At 37.9% G+C, this 14,836-nt stretch overlaps 1 long non-coding RNA gene across 1 annotated transcript in view; it reads right to left on the bottom strand.

Annotated features, from left to right (window-relative positions):
- The window catches only part of LOC121013269 (uncharacterized), a 23,608-nt gene extending 11,052 nt beyond the window's left edge, over positions 1 to 12,556 (bottom strand). The window contains exons 1-2 of the long non-coding RNA XR_005782609.1: positions 12,393 to 12,556; positions 9,262 to 9,265 (exon numbers count right to left, since the gene is read on the bottom strand). This is a non-coding gene — a long non-coding RNA (uncharacterized LOC121013269). The remainder of the gene's footprint in view (positions 1 to 9,261; positions 9,266 to 12,392) is intronic.
- Between the last annotated feature and the right edge of the window lie 2,280 nt (positions 12,557 to 14,836).

The raw sequence follows: 14,836 nt of genomic DNA, 5'->3' as shown, positions 1-14,836 counted from the left end.
ATATATATATATATATATATATATGTATATATATATATATATATATATACACACACACACACATATGTATGTTTATATTTATTTATATTTATATTTATATTTATTTATATTTATATTTATATTTATATTTATATTTATATTTATATTTATATTTATATGTGTGTATTACATAAATATATATACATATATAAATTACACATATATACATATATATACATAAATATATTTATATACACACATATATGCAGGACACTTGATGCTAATATCATGTGAAAGAACTCAAGAAGACTAAAAACTTTTGAAAGAATAATTCCATTTCTATAACTCACCTTAAGTAATTATGATGGATGCAGAGACAGAGCTGCAGTAATAGTCATGGCTACCTACCTCATTATAACAGAAAAAAACGGAAAATAACATAAGTGACTAACAATGAATGAAATAAAATAGTTCACACCCACACAACTAGATACTACGTACGCAGCTATTAAAATACGTCTGCAAGCATATCTGGTGACTTGAGACAATGCTCAAGATACATTTTATAGTGAATCAAAAACACGTTACTCATCAGCCTGTATTATGTGATCTGATTTTCTTTTTCAAAAAGTAGTCTATTCATAAACACCAAAAAGCACAGTCCCAGCAAATTGCATGCATTCTTTGACACCTATTGCCTTGCTGCATTTTCTTTTTCCTGCTCTGTTCCTTTTCTGTACTTTTGTCAGCAAATACTTTTAAGTTGTCCTACGGCTAAATGATTCTAAACTAAATGCTGTCCTAACTTGTTTTTGAGATAAAATATGTACAACATAGAAAAGTGAAAGGAAAAATCGTTGCCTCTTAACCCACTGCCCTCTTCCCGTGGGTCCCTCCAAAGGGGCATCCAGCTACCCAACTACTCAGGAGATCATTCTAGAAGTCAACATAGACCCTTTCTTGTGCCTAATCCCACATCTCCAAGCCTAAATTGCTTCTTCCTCCAAAATGTCTGGCGTCTGTTCTCTTCTTGCTCGACCATTGCCGGCATCCCAGTCCACCTCACCCCCCTCACCTCTGTCTCCTGCCTGTCCTGCTCCAGAGGCCCCCAAATGACCCTACGTTCACTCTCCCTCACCTCCAACTCTGTACTCACTCCACAATCAGAGTGTTTTTCAACAGGAAACCGGGTCACGTCCTTCCCTTGTGTAGATTCTTCCAAGGACTGCTTGTCCACGGGGGATAAATGCCGCCAGGCACCTCTGATCAGGCCAGGCCCACCCTTCCACCTTCCCTGCATCGCTGGCCACGGCACTCACCAGACTCCAGCAGCCTGGCCCTCATCCTCTGCCTCAGCCGGCTCCCCGCCTTCACGTATGTGACTCAGAACTTCATATATATGCTGTTCCTCTCCGCTCCCAGCACAACTATGGCTCATCTCTCTTACTGAATGTCACTTCCATCTGGAGACACTTGTAGACCTTCCAGTTTAACTGGGTTCTCCCCCCCCCCTCATTATTCTGTCTAAGAACACTACTTTTCTTTATGGTACTTATCATACTTCTTAGTTACCGACCTATTTGATTATTGGGGGGATATTTGTATCCCCCTCCAGATTATGAGTCTTCTATGGCTGAGGCCTTCTTTTCCGATTATCAGTGGACACTCAGCACTCAGTGCAGGGCCTGGCACCTAAACATGAGAGGAAGAGAATTTATGCAGCACTTCCTCTCTACCAAACAGGTATAACTCCTTCAGTACCAATAACTCATTTAATCCTACAACGAAGCTTATAACGTAAGGCTACCATTATTCCCATCTTACAGGTGAGGAAACGGAGGCACACAATGTTCAATTATTTGTCCAAGGCCTTGCTGATAATGAATGGTTGACCTGAACCAGAAGCCAGACAATAGGACTTCCTGTTCCCTGCTCCTTATCATTACACTACACTGCTCCTCACGGGACATGTTCCGGACATTTTCTTCAATAAACCCCACTACCCTAAGGAACCATCTTCTTTCAATGCATGGATGTGGGCCTGGCGTTGTTTTGAGCATAAAACAGGAACCGCATTCTCTGTACAACCTCGGCTTCCACTATTTTTAATTAATGCTATACGGGTATAAGGTTTTCATGGCGGCATATCATTCCAATATACAAATCTATCTGAATTTATGTAACCATTCTCATATTTATGGAGCTCTTGGAAGGTGTCTTTATTAACCTGGGCTACCCTGACAGAATGCCACAAACTGGGTAGCTTTTAAACAATAGAAATGTGGGGCGCCTGGGTGGCGCAGTCGGTTAAGTGTCCGACTTCAGCCAGGTCACGATCTCGCGGTCCGTGAGTTCGAGCCCCGCGTCGGGCTCTGGGCTGATGGCTCAGAGCCTGGAGCCTGTTTCCAATTCTGTGTCTCCCTCTCTCTCTGCCCCTCGCCCGTTCATGCTCTGTCTCTCTCTGTCCCAAAAATAAATAAACGTTGAAAAAAAAAAAATTTAAAAAAAAATAAATAAATAAATAAATAAACAATAGAAATGTATTTCTCACCGTTGGGGGGGGAGGGGTTGTGGAGACAGCCTTCTTCGGTGTTGCAGATGGCTATCTTTTTCACTGTGTCCTCACACGGAAGAGAGGGAAAGAGCATTCTGGGGTCTCTTTTATAAAGCACTAATCCCATTCATAAGGCCCCCACTCTCATGACCTAATCACTTCCCAAACGTTCCATCTCCTAACACCATCACCGTGGGAGTTAGGAATTCAACCTATGAATTTGGGGAGGACGTAAACATTCAGTCCATACAGAGTGGTTTTTTTTCTCCTTTAATTTATTGCTATTTTAAGTGGCTTTATACTGACATTCTTGAACATAAATTTTGTAAATGCCTTATGATAAACCTTACGGGTTTAGAGGTACATTGACTAATTGCCTTCCCAAAAGGCTAGAGGGGAACTGTTTCCGCATAGTCATGCCAAATGAGGCCATGGCTGCCTCTAAAATCACACGAGGGGTGTGAGTGTTCCTCAAAATACCTATGGGTAGAAGGTATTTTATATCATATTTGGGGTATCGCTAAACTTGGGTTCTGATCTGGATAATATTAAAATTGTTTTCCATTCATTGATTAGCTGTTTGGAAGGGATGACAACATCAGTGTTTACAGAGATATTAAAGAACTGACTCTATCCCAGTTTTTGAATAGTACTTGTGCTATTAAGAGTTATAAACACAATCTTAGGGGAAGGGTCATTAACTCAGATTTAAACTGAAATTTAAGTTTAAATTATATTCCAAAATATGATGTTATTCTTTCCTTTTCCATGTAAAAACCACCAAGCAAAATATACATTTTTACCACCCGCTGCTCCCTCAATACTAGGTCCAAAAATTAAACAGTTTAAAAAAACAAAAGAGAAAGAAAGAGTTCGCAGAACAGAGACCCCAACAGAAACACAAGCTCTGTATGTAGGCTAGACCACAACGATAACACTGACAGGAAGGTGTGATTAGACTAAATTGACAGGATCCGCTTGTTTGTTTTTCTCCTACAATCCCATGCTCCTGCAAACAACATGTGGAATGTTCCTTGATTACAGTTAAGAAACCGTACCTTTTTATTGCCTTGCATTCCCAACGGACTGCAGTGAAATCTTGACGCTGACATGATAGATAGTTCATCTCACCATTGGAATACGACACCGGAGTAAATTTTTTAAAAATGTCTAAATCCAATATATCCCATTAGAAGGGACACTATAAGCCCACAAAAAAGAGCAAATTGGAACATATTCAATTATCACGGAAGAAAAGAATTAACCCAGAAAAGTTAAGAACTCGACTAGTACGAGCAACCATAAAAGAAACAAGAGAAATGGAAACTCATGAAAAATGCATGGCCATTACAATACGTATTACCTGTTCAGACACAAGTTAGTTGCACATGAAACTTTGCTATTCAGAATTTTCAAGGATTAGTCTACAAACACTAATCCACTCACACGATGAAAAATATTTATAATATCCATGGACCCTGTGTATGTATACAACCTAGGGTTTATGAACAACAAAATCTTGGTATCAACACTTGATGAATTTTTACAAGTAGTGAAAGGTTTCATTTTAAAATTCACACAAGCAAGGAAAGCTCTCTAGCACTTCTTGAATGACACCACGACCTCTCATTTTGTAAATTAATTAGTTGATTTACCTTTTAGTTTACATCCCAGTTAGTTGGCATGTAGTGCAATCGTGATTTCAGGAACAGATTCCAGTGATTTATCCCCCCATGTGTAACACCTAATGCTCATCCCAACAAGTGTCTTCCTTGATGCTCATTACCCATTTAGCCCATCCCCCTTCCAGCAACCCTCAGTTGGTTCTCCGTACTTAAGAGTCTCTTATGTTTTACCACGACCTCTCATTTAACTGGGTTCTCCAAACAGCAGCAACTTGTAAGCGGATTCTACAAATGGAAGGTGCCAGTGTAGTACTGGGACCTCACACCAAATCAAGATCATTTGGTGTAGAAGAAAGATCTTCTCTCTTGGTATAAAAAAAAAATAATAATTACATTCAAAAACTATTATTATGCTAAACATGCTTTTAAAAAGTTTAATCCTTGGGGCGCCTGGGTGGCGCAGTCGGTTAAGCGTCCGACTTCAGCCAGGTCACGATCTCGCGGTCCGTGAGTTCGAGCCCCGCGTCAGGCTCTGGGCTGATGGCTCAGAGCCTGGAGCCTGTTTCCGATTCTGTGTCTCCCTCTCTCTCTGCCCCTCCCCCGTTCATGCTCTGTCTCTCTCTGTCCCAAAAATAAAAATTAAAAAAAAGTCGAAAAAAAATGTATATATAAAATAGCCGTCAGTAGAAATTTGTGAAACCCTAGAACTGCAGCCCAGAGACATTTCATTCCATTTGGTGCTAAAACTCTGCAAATCACAATGGAAGTAAATCTCCTGGGTCTGTAATTTAGTCATCCAGCTGAAACTGTCCTAAGAAGAAGGTGCAGAGAAGACTGGCGGGAGGGAGAATAATCATGATTTCCCTGAGTTCATATGTTAGGGCCTCCACATCGGATATAGGATAAAGGGGGCAGCGATTCAAGCTCCTTGGAAGAACTTACTGCAGAAGGAATAAGGAAGGTATCCTTCGTCCTGTGCGAAGACAGGAACAAAGAAGTAAGGGCTGTGACTTTGGCTCTAAACTATCTTGAAGGCTTTCCAGAAGCACATGGAACTCGAGAAGAGATGACACAAAAATTGCTTTATGATGCCCAGAAACCCTGAGGTGAATAAAGGTTTAAAACTGGAATTTAACTTTAACAAAGCAAGCAGTAATTGAAAACATGTGAGACAAGTGAGTGGTCATCCTTATGTATCTGTATGAAAACTGCCTCAGAGCTAGAAATGGCTTTTCAGATTACATAGTTTAGTGGCTTGATTATTGTAGCTACCAGAATGCTTTCTTTAGAAGAAACCTTACACAAAACACCATGACAAGACACTAGTGAAAAAGAAAAGAACAGTCCAGGCAAGAATGGAAGGCCCAGAGCTCACGTGCATGGCTCCAACCATTTCAAAGACCTCCAAGTTGACTCCACAGAACACAGTTGGAAAACCACTAATCTGGCCCAACACTTTCACTCTCCAACTGAAGAGAGAAAGAATGATTGATTGATTGATTGATTGACTCAGCGACATGCCCACTGTCATGCAAGTAGAACCAGAATTAGAAGTCAGTGCCTCAAAGTCCTGCTTCAGCATTTTACCTGTAACACAACTCTGCTTGCAAAGGGATCTCTTCATAACTTGTTCAAGAGCCTATTTTTTCTTATTATGAATATATAAATGCATCTAATTCATATGTGTGCAATGTTTTAAATATTTTTAGAAGTTTCTTTTGAAAAAATATCATGGATATTCATGACAAATATTTTGAGTCTCGAACATTCCTGTACCAATCGATCTCAGCACTGCACAAAAAGATCCATCAATAAGTTGACACAGACATGATGCTGAAGAGGAAACCGTGGGCCCCAGTGGGGCTCACCCTGCAAATCCAACTTCTTTCAGTGTCCAAAATTGTTAAACTGAGTTACTGGAGATATTTACCACTTAACTAAAGAAATAAATCAGATTTCTTTCTAAAAGTAGATGGCAACAGCAGCAGAATAATATCTTTGACATACTGAAAGAAAAGTGACAACCAAAAAATTGATATTCATCCAAATTATCATTTAAGAGTAAAGACAACATAAAGACGCTCTAAGGCATATAAAGACTAGGAATGTATCACTCAAGGAACTGGTGTTTTTAAAAAAAAAGGAATTTAGCAGGAAAAAAGTGAACAAAGAACATGTGGAATTTGAGACAAATGTAGAACTTTTTTAAAAAGTTAATAATCCAATTAAATATTGGCTATAAAAACAGCAAATAATAACTCAAAATTACGATAACAGTCAACGACAACCCAGTAGGTACCTATGCTAAGACTCACTGTCATTGGAAGAAGGAAATACTGAATAACTACAGACTTTGGTTTTCTTAAAATGTGGATAAGTAAGAACCTTTAAGATTAAAAGTAACCTCTAAACACTATCAATGCAGTTTGCAGCTTCCAAATCATCTGAACAGAATATTAAAAACTGTGTCATTGCAACAAAAGGCAGGGAAGGGAAAGGAGAAATAAAGAAAAAAATAGTGAACAGAATACACAAGATAGTAGAACTAAGTTCAAATATACAAGTAATCATAATTGTAAATTAATTAAGTTCATCAACTAAGAGGTTATCATACTGATTTTTTAATCAAGCCATATGCTGCTTAGAAGAGAAACATCTAGGAAAAATAACACGCAGGAGAATGAAGATGAAGGGCTAGAAAAAGATATAGCCTTTAAATACTAGACAAATAAAGTTGATGTAACAATATTAATATCAGACAAATATATTTAAAGTTTGAAAAGAATTAATAAAAATAAATACAGTATATAATAATAAAAGACACAATTCAACATGAAGATAACAAACATGAAATTAGTATTTATCGTACCTTTAAAATATATAAAGCAGAAATTGGCAAAATTAAATGAAAAAACCGGTAAATTTAGAATCATCGAGGGAAATTAGTACTAGTTGGAAAACAGCAGCTTGGAAAGACAAAATTAACTAGCTTGATTAACTAGGTATAGAGAGAACCCCACACCACAGAAAGACCATATCATCTATCATGAAAACATAGAACGTTTACAAATATTGGCATGATACCAGGATTTTAAAGAACAAATATCATTCATACCATCTCTTCTGATTGTGGTTCATTAAATTTGAAAGCAATGTTGCAAAGTAGCAAAAACATAACAAATGTATATGTTTAGATATCTTAAAGTGAATTATCAAATAAAGCCTGAGTTAACAAGAAATTGCTACATATCAAAACATGTAGATGAAGCTAAATCACTCTTTAGAGACAAATTTATAGCATTAAATCCATTTACTAGAAAACTGAAAGAGTAAAATAAATGTTCAAGAATCTAGAATAACTGAAAAGTAAGCCTGAAGAAAATAATAAGAAGAAAATAATAAGATTGTCATAAAGAAACACAAACAAAGCAATAATAGAAAGGATAAAATTGAAAGGAGATTCTTCTAAAGAAAACTAATAAGTAGGGAGAGTTTTAGCAAACCTGATCAAAAATAAAAGAAGAAAGCAATGAAAAGGTACACAAAAATATACAGTAGAAGTTAAACATCATAAAAGAATGCTATGAATATTATGTAAATGAATTTGAAAACTTAAAAGAAATATATTTTAGAAAAATATAAATTTCTAAAACTGGCCGAAGAGGGAACAAAAAAGATGAAGAAACAAATAATAACTGGAGAAATTGAATTGGTAATCAAAAGTCCCTCAAATAAAGACACTAGAGCCAGAATATTTTACCAGTGAATTTATTCAAACTTTCAATGAACAAAGAAACAACAATAGCTTTATCATCCAAGCAGATACTGAAAACAGAAAAGGAGAGCAAATTATCCAACATTTTTTATAAAGTTGGTAAGATCAGAATACCCAACTGGTAAGTTACCATAAAAATGAAAGTGATAAATTAATCACTTCAATAAGCATGGGTGGCAAAATCCCAAATAAAATATCCAAAAATAAATTTCAGCAGCATATAAAATAATTATTAATAATTTTTAAAGTATCATGTCCAGTTAGATTTAATTCCAAGAATTCAAAGATGGCTCAATAGCAGACAATTCATTGATTTGTTCACCATCAAAAAATATATATATCAAAGTCATTTATTACATGGAGACATGCATGGGCTCGGGGTAGAGAAGAATTTCTTAGACATCATAAAAAAATACAAAACCAGGGGCACTTTGGTGGCTCAGTCAGTTAAGCGTCCAACTTCGGCTCAAGTTGTGATCTCATGGTTCATGAGTTCAAGTCTCAGGTCCGGCTCTGTGCTGACAGTTCAGAGCCTGGAGCCTGCTTTGGATTCTGTTTCCCCCTCTCTCTCTGTCCCTCCCCCACTCGTACTCTGTGTGTCTCTCTCTCAAACATAAAAACATTAAAAAAAATTTTTTTTAATCCAAAACCAAAAGAATGAATCAAAAAATTGACATACCCAATTGTATTAAAATTAAAACTTATGTTCAACAAAACCATGACATGATAAGTGAAATTAAAAGACAAGCCACAGTGTGAGAGAAAACATTTGCAAATATAACTGACAGATGATGAGAAACTAACAAATATAAAGAACTCCTAAAAATTCGTTAAGAAAACAAATTTTAAAAAAAGACAATTTAATGGGATGTTAGGAATGGAAACTGAACAAAGGATATGAATAGGTAATTCACAGAGAAGAAAACCAAAAGGCCGATAAATGTGTATAATCATGTCAAACTCACTAGTCGTCAGAGAGATACAAAATAAAAATAACATTGATATCATCTCACATACCTCAGATTGGCAGACATTTTAGTCTGACAAACAAAATTCTGGTGAGGATGTGGGAAAACGGGGCTCGCATATTCTACTGGTGAGAATGTAAATTCTTATCCACCTTTGAGGATATCCACACCCATGACCCAGAAATCCCACTCACAGCTATGCCCTAAAATAGTAGTGCCCAAATTTTTGTTTACCTCAGAACCCCTTTACATTCTTAAAATTATCAAAGGCCCCAAGGGCTTTTATATATGTGTTATATCAATAAATGTTTAGAAAATATAAATGATAAAATTTTCAATATTTATTAATTGTCCAATAACATACCTATTAACTATATTTTCCAAAACCAGAAAAAATTAGTCAGATTTCTGCAAATCTCTTTAGTATCTGGCTTAGCATAGCTGGATTCTCAGATTTTCTTCTGCGCAGTCCATAGAATTACATTGTTTTGGTTGAAATATGCATAGAAATTTTAGCCTTGCACTTAGAATAAATCATTTGTCCATGAATAATTTTGCAACATCGTGGGTTGATCGTTTGGAAAATACTGGTGTGCTGAGTTACACAGAATCTTCCAAATGTGGTCATACTTCATTACACAACATCAAAAAATAATGTTCTTTGTTAACATGATCACCAATCTCCTAAGTCTTTAACGATTAGGAAATGTTAGGCTCATTGTCACAAATTTTCCAAAATCCTAATTGTTGCTTGCAAACTAAAATTGTATCATTGAAAACAAACACAGCCAGTTGTTTTCCTTGAAGTAAAAGGATTGCTTCATTCATTTTTGAGGAAATGTCTACTAGATTCCCAATAGTTTATCTTCCCATCATTCTTTCAAGTAAAAATGGTGTTCCATGAAAATGTAGCTAGTTCAGCTTGTAACTTAAACTGTATCTCACAGAAGTGCTTCCTGTACACTCCCCGTTGTGCCACACGTAAATTTAAGAAGACGTGTACTCCAGAGTTGAAATGTAATCAAAATTTTCTTACATGCTAAAATCATTTTTTTTAATTTTTTTCAACGTTTTTTATTTATTTTTGGGACAGAGAGAGACAGAGCGTGAACGGGGGAGGGGCAGAGAGAGAGGGAGACACAGAATCGGAAACAGGCTCCAGGCTCCGAGCCATCCGCCCAGAGCCCGACGCGGGGCTCGAACTCCCGGACCGCGAGATCGTGACCTGGCTGAAGTCGGACGCTTAACCGACTGCGCCACCCAGGCGCCCCCATGCTAAAATCATTTTCTTAAGCACTTACTAAGTCCTTCACTAAAGACATTCTTAAATGAATGGCTTCCTTCTGCAAGGGCATGGGAGTGAAGGACAAAATAGCTATGTGTGCCATTATTTTGATTCGTGCTAAGGTTGCAATGGTTTGACCAATCATCGCTTTTCCCCCATCAGTGCACACATCCACACAGTCAAAAAGGCAAATAACATCTCTGTATTATTATGAAAATGGTTTCAACCTTGAAGACCCCCTGAAAAAAGTAACATGGAGCCCAGGGAGCCCACGGACCACACTTTGAGAACCTCTGCCCTAGGAAAACTCATGCATGTGAACCAGCAGGCATAATCAGTTCTGCATTATTTGTATAACAAACAAATTGGAAATGATCCAAATGTCTGTCAACAGGAGAATGGATAAATAAAATAATGTACGTTCATTCAATGCAACAATAGACAAGCATTTAATGCTGAATGAACTAAAGCTATATCCATCAACATGAATAATTCTTCACAACATAATGTCGAACAAAAAAAACAGTTTGCAGAAGAATAAGTAGAGTATTATACCACTAATAAAACATTTAAACTTTTGAAAACAATACTATACTATGCTAAATAGTATCATATGTTTTATTATTATACTATAGTAAAAGTACAAAAATATGCAGGGAAATGATAAATCCTGAATTCATGATAATAGTTTAGGAAGGAAAAGAAATAAGATTAAGGAGGAGTTTATAAGGGGGCTCAACTGTATCTTTTTTTTTTTCTTTTTCAGGTTTTTATTTAAATTCTCGTTAGTTAACATAGAGTGTATTATTACTTTCAGGTGTAGAATTCAGTGATTTATCACTTATGTACAACACCCAGTGTTCATCTTAATGTTTTATATGACTGAAAAATATATCTGCAGTGAGTAATATAACATTAAGGCTTAATAAAGACGTGTGACAGGTATATATGTAATCTTTACACTAACTCCTATCATGTGTGTGTGTGTTTGAAATCTATCATAATTTAAAAAAAAAATTTTAATGCTTTATTTATTTTTTAAAGAAAGAGACAGAGTACGAGCAGGGGAGGGGCAAAGAGAGAGGGAGACAGAATCCACAAAGCAGGCTCTAGGCCCCCAGCTGTCAGCAACAGAGCCCCACGTGGGGCTCGAACTCACAAACCACAAGATCATGACCTGAGCCGAAGTCAGACGCTTAACCAACTGAGCCACCCAGGCACCCTCTACGTTATAAACAATTTTTTAAAAATAAATTAATTCAAGGTATATTTTTTTTTAATGGAGCATCCTCGCTGCTTTTAAGGTCTCCATTAATAAATATTAAGTTGAATTAAGTTAATGCCCCTTAAATTTAGATGCAGAAAAGAATTAAAATTTTAAAAACAAACAAGTTATATTGACGAGGAATTGTCTTCAGAGTTCGACAACATTTCCCCACATCACCAGAGACCTCTACACAGCCAAGGAGAAATACCCTAGGACAATTACCAATATTTTGCATGGTTCCATAATGGATCCCAGCCCGTAGCTTGATTATTTGTGAAATTCACTATGGCTAATTCACATTGATGATTTGGGGTGGAGTGGGGAGGAAACGAATCATTTTGCAGGAGTGCAGTTGGGGAACGGGGGACGCCAGGGAGAAAGGGGCAGTATCATATGTGGAGGAAGGACCTAATGGCATAGATGAAAACTGCCACACTGTGTTTAAGCCCTGGAAATTTCTGCAAAAATATTAATGCAATTAATCTCTTTTTGTACTATAATTTAAATTCAGCGAACTTTAATCTTAAGTGTGAAGTCTAAACTCTTTCCTAATGAAGAAACTTTTGCATATATTGGTTTGCTACACATATTTCTAATATTTTGTTGTTAATGACATTATATTATATTCTTCAAATATTATTAATGACTCCTTGATTAATCAAAGGAAAGAATTAAGGAAAGAATAAGCAACCCTTTTGATTCTCTTATCTTTCTACTATCTCCCATTTCCTTATTAATAGGACAGTTCCCAGAATATGGGCAGAAAAAAGGGAAAGGAAATTAAACATAATTATAGGAATTTTACTAAGGAGTTTGACATGAATAGGAATTGAAAATATTAGATATTTTAATTTTATGGTAACATATTGATTTTATGTATTCATTCTGTTTTTACCCTATCCCAGTAGCTAACTGATAGTTAATTCTGGCATAAAGTACAGTAAAACCTTGGTTTGTGAGCATAACTCATTCCAGAAACAAGCTTGTAATCCAAAGCTCTTGTATATCAAAGTGAATTTCAAGAACCATTGGCTCAGCTGTGATCAAGTGACATTCGGCATCACCTACCACTTGTATTGCAAGACACCGCTCGTTTATCGAATTAAAATTTATTAGCAACGTTTGTTCATCGGGGCACCTGGATGGGTCAGTCGGTTACGTGTCCGACTCTCGGTTTTGGCTCAGGTCATGATCTCACAGTTCGTGAGTTTCAGCCCCACACTGGGCTCCGCGCTGACAGTGCGGAGCCTGCTTGGGATTCTCTCACTCCCTCTCTCTGCCCCTCCCTCGCTCTATCTCTCTCAAAATAAACAAATAAATAAAAATTTAAAAAAAAAAGAAATGTTTGTTCATTTTGCGGAACACTCACAGAACAAGTTACTCACAATCCAAGGTTTTATGTATCCCATCATATTTACAAATACTCTGCATATTATTTATTCCTCACAAACACCTTCCACCAAAAATGGAATACTGAAGGTGTGGGACAAATGGTGGTGATCTCTGCAATCTGGCTTAAACCATGTTATCCCTGACACTTCAATCAGTGTTGCCTTCCTGTTGATTACACTCCTGTCCCCACACTTCTCACCTACAGCAACTCAGGAAGAAACGGATTACGAGGGAGTACTGCACTACATTCAATGCATGTTAATGTATGTTAAACATGTAATTGTCAAACATGTATGTTAAACATGTAATTGTCAAGGTAGTAGGTATTTTAAATGACTTTTGCTGGACTTAAGGCTAAGGACAAAGATAAGCCACACACACACACACACACACACACACACACACACACACACACACACATACACAGAGCTGAAATTGAACCAGATAAAGCCTCAGGGCTTATTTAGAATCAGTCAGCCTAGTTTTTAAAAAATAAAAATAAAATAGGGATGCCTGGGTGTCTCGTCAGTTGAGTGTCAGACTCTTGATTTCAGCTCAGGTCATGATCTCATGATTCGCAAGTTTGGGCCCCGTGTTGGGCTCTGCACTGACATTGGGGAGCCTGCTTGAGATATTCTCTCTCTCTCTCTCTCTCTCTCTCTCTCTCTCTCCCCCCCCATCCCTCCCCTGCTCACATGAGCACACACACTTTTTCTCTCAAGAAAAAAATTATAATAATAAAAAATAAAATAAAATAAAATAAAATAAAAGACTAGTGAGGGTAGAGAAGGCTGAGAAAGAAATGCATAGTCTACCTAGGTTGGAAGAGTACCATGACTATTCCCTCCATAAAAAAAGGGGACCAAGATAATGTCTCATTAACGTTGGGTTTGCCTTCAAAAGGGGAAAACAGGCTTCATCTTACCCTGGTTGGGCATCTGTTCATGCAGTGAGTTCTGCCTTCTGTGGGTGGGGCAAGAATTGGAAAGACAACAGCAAGGCAAGAAGCGGGACCACCCAGAGGGGCAATCGGTTCCCCACCAGTGTGTGTGGGCAGATGCATGATTCTCCCTGTCCTGGCCCCAGAGAAGGGGACACACCTGAGCCACACTGCAGATGCGACATGCGAGGGCTAGCCTGACCACCCAGGCGACTTCCACTCTCAGCCAGACACCGTGGGGTGTTCCACGGATGCAGGAGCTGAGGGAGGGCTCTAAGGGGTCAAGAAAGAAATGACCTCCAAAAATCTGTGCAGTGGGGGCAGAGCTCTCTGCAGAATACATACTCCTAAAGGGAGCACACAGGGTTAGAAAAAAAAAGAAGTCAGCTTTAGCCTGTGGGATCAGCAGTAGCCCAGAGGGGACTCCAGCAGAGCCAGAAATCCAAGAGGGCCCTTGAGGGCTCTCCTGTCTTCCTCCACCCCCGTTCCAGAGGAAGGGGGTCACAAGAGTGCCAGAGGGGCCCCACCCCTGCCCACTGAAAACCCTGGGCCTAGGCTGAGGGGGCATAGGGTTTAGATGGGAGAGAGGGGGAAGAACACGGTCTCAAATGAACTAGTGTGGATTCTTAACTGAAAGAGATCAGAAATCCAAGAAATCTTCCCGGGATGCAATTAAGGGATAGGACTGGGAAAGTGAAAAAATAAATAAATAAATAATAAATAATAAAATAAAATAAAATAAAATAAATAAAACAAGGACTGACAGTATTTGAAATAAACCCCAACACATCAAATCACGTCTCTGTCACCCTCTGACCAAGTTCAGACTGCAATAGACAGGGTATGCATGGACTGATAGACTGCTGAGTGTTGGGAAATATTCGGAGCGGTGTGGAAAGGGGCAATTCAAAGGAATGAAGTAGAGGATGAGGGGAAATGAATCCGGGAAAGGGGAAGGGGGGGCCTGGGCTGAAGTGGGAGGAGGGAAGGAGAAGAAAGCAATGCTGGATGGTTCCTGCAAATAGGGCCGTTAGGTTGCATTAACACAGTC

Source organism: Herpailurus yagouaroundi, unplaced genomic scaffold (assembly GCF_014898765.1).
Source record: "Herpailurus yagouaroundi ecotype Mexico unplaced genomic scaffold, PumYag 198, whole genome shotgun sequence".
Lineage (NCBI taxonomy): Eukaryota > Metazoa > Chordata > Mammalia > Carnivora > Felidae > Herpailurus > Herpailurus yagouaroundi.
Note: the sequence above shows the minus strand (reverse complement) of the source record. Positions and strands in the feature narration are given on the sequence as shown.